At 33.3% G+C, this 9,221-nt stretch overlaps 2 long non-coding RNA genes across 2 annotated transcripts; one reads left to right on the top strand and one right to left on the bottom strand.

Annotated features, from left to right (window-relative positions):
- Nucleotides 1-776: 776 nt before the first annotated feature.
- LOC144994747 (uncharacterized) lies at nucleotides 777-2,247 on the top strand. Its single transcript, XR_013658372.1, has 3 exons — nucleotides 777-1,229; nucleotides 1,656-1,770; nucleotides 1,852-2,247. It is a non-coding gene; the product is annotated as an uncharacterized LOC144994747 (long non-coding RNA).
- Nucleotides 2,233-4,457, bottom strand: LOC144994748 (uncharacterized). Its single transcript, XR_013658373.1, has 2 exons — nucleotides 3,220-4,457; nucleotides 2,233-2,598 (listed from the first exon to the last, which is right to left on the bottom strand). It is a non-coding gene; the product is annotated as an uncharacterized LOC144994748 (long non-coding RNA).
- Nucleotides 4,458-9,221: the final 4,764 nt, after the last annotated feature.

Consider the following 9,221-nt stretch of genomic DNA (forward strand, 5'->3'; position numbering starts at 1 on the left):
TTTTTTCCACTAAAAACTAGACTTCTCTGAAGTAGTTGATTGATAGTATTAAATCACATTATTGATGTTTTAAAATTGAGGTATTAAGTAGGTATGAGTCTCAAAGTTAAACTATGATAGAAAAACAAAATAGTAAAACAAGTGTTGCATCTAGAAGAACGCCTGTTAATCAGCAGGAGGAATACATACCTTGGACAATCAACAGAATGTGGACCCTTTTTTATTTCACAGCATTACCTATAATAAAAATAGAATAAAAAATAAAAGATGCTTAATCAATTATTGAAGATGGTTAAATTGATTGATTTCTTATTAAATTACTTCACTTGCTCCAAAAATTGATTCATGATTTTTCCTAATGAAACATAATTTGCACATATTTTTTACTTTTGATACTTGGTCAATTTATGCTATGAAGATTTTTGAAACAGTTATGTCTATGTTTCTGATAACGTATTTTTCTAATCATATTGATGATTTTTCTTTTCTAATGAACATAATCTGCATATATATTTTAGATTACGGTGGCCCTGAAGTGCAAAGCATTCAACAAATCACTCGATACAAAAACATTTTTAAGATCACAACAACAATAAAAAAAAAAAAAAAAATTTAAAAAGCAGCATTACATTTTAGAAAACAAAACAAAATTTCAGAAACCAAAACTTGAAAAACAAAAATGACAAAAAAAAAACATTTCAGAAAACAAAATTAATTTCCAGGAAAAAAAATAAATATTAAAAAATGAAAACATTTCAGAAAAAAAAAATAATTTCCAGAAAAAAAATGAAATATTAAAAAATGAAAAACATTTCAGAAAAAAAATGAAATTTTAAAAAATGAAAAACATTTCAGAACACAGAATGAATTTCCAGAAAACAAAACGAAATCTTCAAAAATGAAAAACATTTCCAAACCGGAAGAGGCAGGTACTATGGGACAACGCTGATTGGATGATGATGTTTGTCAATCATTTGAACTGAAAAGTATTTTAAATGAAGCGATGACGGATTTTATCGACCAAACAACAATGTACTATAATAATCCACGTATTTCCCATTTATATATCAAATAAAAAAATGCAGCAAACTGTTAATGAACTTTAAAATTATTTTTTTAACATTTCGCCTGACACACGGTCACCCGGAAGTAGTTTGTGAGCACTTTTACTATGAACGCTGTGCGCTAATGTCTACGGCTGCGAGGTTCACGCTGTCAATCATCTTCAGGTAAGAATCAAGTCTGTGATCTTTTCTTTTGTCAGTCACATGTCTCTAGGGATGTTAATTTTAGGATGTTAAAGTGCTGCTTTGAAAAGATAATTTCTTTTTATCTTGCGCATGCGCAAAAGGAACCCGATGGAGACGAACCGTCTTCACATGATAGCCGTTCCCGTTTTCGGTGACAACATGAGAGAAAAAGCTCCGAGCCAGCCTGATTCTGTGATTTATACAGTAATTACAGTAATTATATGGCATCAGTGTTGCTAAAAATCGACTTTAAGACTGAAATCAGTAAACAAGTTCTTATGGGAAATAATATTAAAGTGCATTGTATATTTTTGAACCATGCATATACACATATACTGAAACTTAAAAATGAACTTTAAAAGTTTATAAAATACTTAATTGAATTAACATGTGATATTTCTGCAGGTGAAGTTACTCAAAGCGAAGTTCCAGAAAGGTTTGTGCTGCAGAAGAACAGATGGCAGCTCTACATGGGAATACAAGAAGACTAAAGTCATTCATATCATTGTGCAGTGTACAGGCAAGTCACCATGATTTATGTGCAATGTAATCAATAAATATTATTTAACCTTAATATCTAATTTTTTTATTTAAATTGCAGGTCCTTTAAAAAGAAGTCTTTAACCTGCTGCATAAGCCTGATTAGTTGTAAATGATGCAGTGGGGAGTGAAAAACGAAGCACAATTCCTGGCTTTAGCGTCGGGCTGATGATCTGGAAATCACATCTATGAGGAATCGCATCAAACACTTGTACAACTCCAAACAACTTAATGTTCCTTTAAGCAAAACTCCAGTTTAAAATGTTCATATTAGGCTTGCTTCATTTAGGAGTTTTTCCATGTTTACCATTTTAGGTTTTAAAGCTGTATTAACAAAGATGATGTTTGATTTTCAAAGCTGTTGTTTAGAAATGTTTTTTTGTCAATGAAAAAACTGAATGCTGACGTGAGGATTGTAATAATGGATATGAAAATAAACAAATTTGTTTCATAGCAATGCAGTATATTTATTGAAAACTTAACATGAATATGTTATTCAGTAACAGAAACAAAGAAACAGTTGTGGATTTTCCTTTATGGGCTTCTTCATGCAGTCAATCAAATGTTGCGCTTACAATCAGCATTAACTCAGCGTACCTGTCAGTCACATTTATTAGAGGAAAAAATGCATCTGGGAAAGTCTGTTTGTGCTTAACAACTATATCAAAAAGAGTAATGTCAGGAAAGGTTTGTCCACATTGCTGCTCAGCATCACATCCAGAGGAAGATGCACAGGTAAGAGACGCCAGTTCCTGCTCGTACATGCTTGCAGCTTCCTCTGCACTGGACTCCAGCTCCATTGAAATCCCTGACAGAAATAAATTAATAAATTAAAAATCCCTGACAGAAAAACATCAGCTGCCGTTCATCTTTCATTCAGGAAAAAGTTGAGTTCATCAAAATGAGGAGAAAATGGGTTAAACCAGAAATTCATTAGGGAGGGGTCAAAACACCAAACTCAGAATAAAATACATTATTTCAGTCTTACAAAAATACATTCTAAAACAATTTGGTATTCCTCCTCTGCCTGAAAGACTAAAATGTTTTTTTAAAGATTTTTTTTACTCTACAGACTTTTCACCTTTAGTTACACACCTGGACGTGTCTGATGATGTGCACATCCAGTCATTTACTGTCATGTTTCTGTGCACTGACACACTCTAAAGTCACAGATCTTAATAGTGTGAATAAGAAGCATTCATAAATGTTATTCTGAGACACAAACTGCTGCAGTTTACCTGACAGCTTTGCTGATTTATGCTGCTGGTACACCTGTCTGTGAATCCTGCCCACGTGACCCCCCTCTCCAGCTGATGAGGTAACCTGTCATTAACGTATGACTGAAGGATCTTGGATCTGTCTGTAAACACCCACCTAGAAATCACGTTTAACGCTACATTTATTAGATCAAACAAATGTGCCTCCATACCTTATCTGTGGATGGCGGGACTGCATTTGCTGATGTGCGCCGTCTTTAACACCCGTTTCTTCGCAGCTGCTGCTTTAGACAGAATCCTCTCACGACATTTCGAAACATTTGTAAACCTGGTTGGTGTTGATATTTCTGCGGGCGTTCTGTCATCATATCCGCTAAATATTCAAAGATTAACGTTTATGTTAACGTTTTACCGTCCCTTTCTTTGTTTACCTGCAGAACGGACGTCATCCACACAAACTACTTCCGGGTGACTGTTCTGCTTCAGACGAAATATTAAAAAAATAATTTAAACCTTCATTATCTATTTACTGCATTTTTGATTTAATATGTAAATGGGAAATACGTGGATTATCATGGTACATTGTTGTTTGGACGATAAAATCCGTCATCGCTTCATTTAAAATACTTTTCAGTTCAAATGATTGACAAACATCATCATCCAATCAGCGTTGTCCCATAGTACCTGCTTCTTCCGGTTTGGAAATGTTTTTCATTTTTGAAGATTTCGTTTTGTTTTCTGGAAATTCATTCTGTGTTCTGAAATGTTTTTCATTTTTTAATATTTCATTTTTTTCTGAAATGTTTTTCATTTTTTTGTATTTCATTTTGTTTTTTCTGGAAATTATTTTTTTTTCTGAAATGTTTTCATTTTGTAATATTTCTTTTTTTTTTCTGGAAATTAATTTTGTTTTCTGAAATCTTTTTTTCTTTTTTCTTTTTTATGTTTTGGTTTCTGAAATTTTGTTTTGTTTTCTAAAATGTAATACTGCTTTTTAAATTGTTGCTGTGATCTTAAAAATGTTTTTGTATCGAGTGATTTGTTGAATGGTTTGCACTTCAGGGCCACCGTATTAGATAACTGATCTGCATTTGTCAATGTTGATTTCTAAAATAGTTATGTCTTATTTTTACATAATAATTTAAGTAATTCATCTTTGTCATGTGCTTTATTGATACCTAAGGATTTCTAATTTTGTCTGATAAAAATTATGAACTGCATAATGATAAATCATGTAATAAAATGGTTACGGTAGAACAGGGTGGGATTATAAAAGTTTGCTTCATTCCACTCCCTTTCAAGCTAAATTTATTAATATGTCTAATTATCCTAAGTTTGATTCGTCGTTGTATGAATATATAACTGATGATTGTATTGTTTTTGTGTATTATTCTTATTTGATTGCTTGAAATAAACCATTTCAAATCAAATCAATTAAAAAGTATCTGGACTTGGGCCCTTCTTGAATTAAACAGAGTCCCTGCCATATTGGATAACTAGTGCTGCCATCTATGGGATAAAGGAAAACCCATGCAAGAGAGGCCCAAGTCCAGGAATGTTGCACTTTATGCATTTTAAATGTCAAGCATAGTCAATACATTACAACGGACTTGGGACTTTTTTGCACATAATCAGATATCTTTTCCCGTGAAGACCATAGAACATATAATATCTCTATTTTAGAAATTTGTGGACTTGGGCCCCTTCAAAGTTAGCATGATCTCAACTGGCCCGCCCAACATATTTTCTGCATAACAAATTAGCTCTTTTTTCCAATTGCATGTTTTCATCTGCTCCTGATTTACTATGATTTAAATAAAGAAATACTAATTATTGCTATTTTAAGTATAATTTTCTTTATAAATGTCCTCCATCATTAGAAAAACGCCACAAGAACATGTTTGAACCACCAAGTGGGTCATTAAAGGTAAGTTTAAATTTGTTTGCATGCTATGCATAGATTTATCAAGTTAAAACTAATTAGGTGAACTTGCAAAACAAGCCCAGTTTTAACCAACTCCTCACTAAAGAAATAGCCTAAACATTTAAAACTAAGTAAAAACAATCCTAAGAGTTACTTGACAACTGAGGAACATCGTTTCCATGATTTTAATATTGATTTTAGTCCAATGTAAAGCTCTAAAGGACAAACCAAACAACACATTTTGAAAGAAAAAAGTTGAGAAAAACTACTTAAAAACAGAACTAATGTATACAATCTACCTTATTACAATTTCATTCATTCATTCATTACTATGTCCATGACAGTGAAAGGAATTCAACGAGTTATAAAGACTGATGGATGACTTCATTACTATGCTTCACTTGTGTTCCACCTCATTGTATTTATTCTATTTTGTGTTATTTATCATCGGTTATTATCTGTTGAGTAATTTGAGCTATAATAACAAACCGATTTCCCCGTTGTGGGATCAATTAAAGTTCTATTCTATTTTAATCTTAATTCTCTTCTTGATCCAGCACATCTATCAATTAATACATCTCTAAACCCATCATTTGGGGTTGAGGGTTGCTGGAGCCTTTTCTAGCCACTGTTGGATGAAATTGGGGTTACACCTAGGTCACCAGTCTGTCACAGGGCCAGTATTGACATTCAAAAAAGGTAAATTTTGCTTTTTGCTTACTAATTTATTGTTGTTGTTTTTAGCCAACATGTTGCTTTCTGGTTTTCTGCATTTGTGAAATCATTATATTCAAAATAACATCACTTCAAAATTCTCAGTGTGTTTTATTTAACTTTTAGTCCGGACACAGAGAAGAGAGGCCCAGACTGCAGGGGGTCATTTTGCAAGAAACGTTAACAACTTTTGCTTTTAGGTTGAAGTCTTTAAAAGTAGTGAGAAACACAAAAAATATTCACCAGGATTTTTTTTTTTCCGGTTCCGGGTTACTCGGCAGGACGCGTGGCGTGCCTCTCTGCGAATACAACTATCTTCAAATTACTTAAAAGGTTGATTTTCAAAAAAGAGAGCTGACCATGCCCCCGAAGAAACCCCAGGAATACGAAGATCTCAAAAAGACTCTTGACATTATTCAAGAAACGCTGAAAAGTTTTATGGAACAAGTGTCGGCTAAGCTAACGCCACTTTGGAATATGATGGAAGAGTTCCGACGATTTCGGGCTCAAAACGAGCAGCGAGAAAACCAGGTCGAGATTCTGGAGAAAAGACTGGACGATGTGGTACAGCAAGTAAGGATGAATAATGTCATTCTCACTGGAGTACCAATCAAGCTTCGAGCTAGCACTGCCAATGCTAGCGCTAGCGTAGCTAGCAGTACCAATACGGAGATCGGTGCAGTGTCTTTGGAACAGAAAATACATTCATTTCTCACATCTAAAGGGATTTCCCTGGATCTCAATACCATCGAGACCTGCCACCTGCTCCCCAGGAGAAAGGAGACGGATAAACCAGCGATCCTCATCAGGTTTGTGAATCACAAACACAAGCTAGCTTTGATGACCCAAAGGAAACAACTGAAAGGTTCGGCTGCTTATCTGAACGACCATCTGACCAGAAGGAATGCTGAAATCTCAAAACATGCACGGCTTCTCAGGAAGCAGAAGCAGATTGAGAACACTTGGGTTAAAGGCTGCAGGATTTACGTCAAACCGCTCGGTCCAGAGGACCGGTCAAAGGTTGTGGTTGTGAACACCATGAAAGACTTTGAAAAGTGTTTGATCACGGTCGTCTGAAACAACATGGAGTAATAAACCAAAGAGCCAAATAATTTCAAGAAATATGACACGTGGATTCATCACTTTACGTAACCTGAATAACAGCAGAGTTCTGACCTGCAGACAACTTGACCTCAACTTTCACCGCAGCTGACATCGAAGAGAACTATAAACTCTGTTTTGAACCCAGGAGATCAGCTGTTATCAGTAAAAGAAGAAATACCAACCTTGGACAATCAACAGTTATGGACCCTTTTTACTCTTCCCCTACAGCATTACTTTATTATAAAAAAAAAAAAAAATAACAAAAAAATATTTCAAAAAAAGTAAAACAAATGATTAATCACTTATTGAAAATTGTTGAATTGATTGACTTTTAATGATATTACTTCACTTTCTCCACAACTTGATAAATTGATTCAAAAATCTTTCCTAATGTAGCATAATTTTGCACATGTTTTTAACTTTTGATACTTGATGAAATTTTTGCTATGAAAATTCCTGAAACAGTGTTGTGTCTACTTTACTGATATAGTATTATGTTTTATTCATATGAATGGCTTTATAAGTAACATAATCTGCATATATATCTGCATTTGCCATGTTGATTTCTAAAATAGTTATTTTTGACGTAATACTTAAGTTATTCATCTTTGTCATGTGCTTTATCGATATCTTATGATTTTTAATTATGTCTGATAAAAACTGGGAACCGGATATTGATAAATCATGTAATAAAATGCTTACAGTATAATCGGGGTGGGATTATATAAGTTCGCTTCCTCCCACTCCCTTTCAAGCAATATTTATTAATATGTCTAATTATCCTAAGTTTGATTAGTTACTGTATGAATGTATAACTGATGTTTATATTGCTGTTGTGTATTATTTCTACTTAATTGCTTGAAATAAACCATTTCAAATTCAAATCAAAAATCAAAAAAGAAAGTTATCAAGAAAAAATTATTTCAAACTTTTAGAGATGTTATGGTTTTATTACATACATTATTTTAGTATAATACATTTATGTTGTATACATTACAGATACTTGGATTTTTTTCACTTATAATCTTCTATTTCAAAGTAACCTCTAATGTCATTAAAAACAAATGTTGTGCCTGCAAGAACATTACTTTTAATGATGACATACAAGCAACACAACCGATGTAAACCTCATGTGAGGGAAACTTTTCAGGTCAACCATTTGTATAACTTGTTACATAAATCATCAGAGTCAACATTCATTTTCATAGTAATGTGGGTACGTTACCAAGATTTGAGCCTGTGTGCAATAAATCACAGAAGATCTGATTAGCATATGAAGTATTACAGAGTGTATTTCATGATATGTCAGCTGTGATGTTAAAAAAAAAAATACTCCAAAGGTTCCTGCCGCACACAACAAGGAAATTGGAGAAGATATTATCTTAAATAGTTTCTGATAACACAGTTTGCAAACTTTTATTTCTAATTTTTTACCTCCAAAAACTAATTATTTTAACTTGATTCCAGAAACTCCCAGGTGATCACAGCCTTCCCTGAACCCAAACATATATATATTACATGTATAAAAACATTTCACTTCCTTCGCCACAAGATTTCATGTGTGTGTGTGGGGGGGGGCAGAGGCTTTCAGCTAGAAAAGTATTCCCAGGTGTGATGAGCATGTCATGGAATTCAGATCTATTGAGTCCTACTTCGAATACACCCCACATCAAGCAAGAACCGAAGATCATTCGCCAAATGATAGAGGCAGCAGCAGTGGGTGCACTTGTACCGAATTTTTATACAAAATAAAACATCAACTAAATAAAAAGTTTGACATTATATTTATATATATGTATATATATATATACACAAAACATGAGGCAAACCACAACACGGTATGTGGAATATGGCTATTGGTTGTTACTTAGGGAGAAAACCAATTTGATTCATAAAATCCAGAGCAGCTATTCACAAATTTAAACCATTATTTTTACTAATTCCTATACATGTACTATTTATGAATAGTTACTACATGTATCTCCTATTACAGGTTGTATAAAAATTTTAATAGTATTTCCTTAAACAGCATTATTTATCTTTTATTAAGAACAAATTTAATTAACAGGGCTCCAGACTAACTTTTTTCACTAGGAGCACAGTGGCCCCCAACTGAAAATTTTAGTGGCACAACCAGAAAATTTAGGGGCGCATAGCGTAAATCAACATGCTAACCAAATCTACTGATTTCCACTGTATTACTAATAAATAATTTAATAATAGATGCAGAAATTACAATGTGCTGTTTCAAATTCAATGTCACATTTTATTCTGCACTTTTGAAGATGCAACAACAAGGTAAACTGACAGCACCATTGCTGTCATGACAGTACAAGTAGTGAACAAAATACCATACTTTCAGAATAAAAAAAAGTGCTTGGTAACAAAGTGATTACCGTAGTAACCTTTCTGTCATTTCACAGTTACAAACAATAATTAAATGTATGTAAACATTAGGGGATGGAAATTCAT

The sequence above is a fragment of the Oryzias latipes genome, chromosome 10 (genome assembly GCF_053564925.1).
Source record: "Oryzias latipes strain Hd-rR chromosome 10, Olatipes_Hd-rR_3.1".
Lineage (NCBI taxonomy): Eukaryota > Metazoa > Chordata > Actinopteri > Beloniformes > Adrianichthyidae > Oryzias > Oryzias latipes.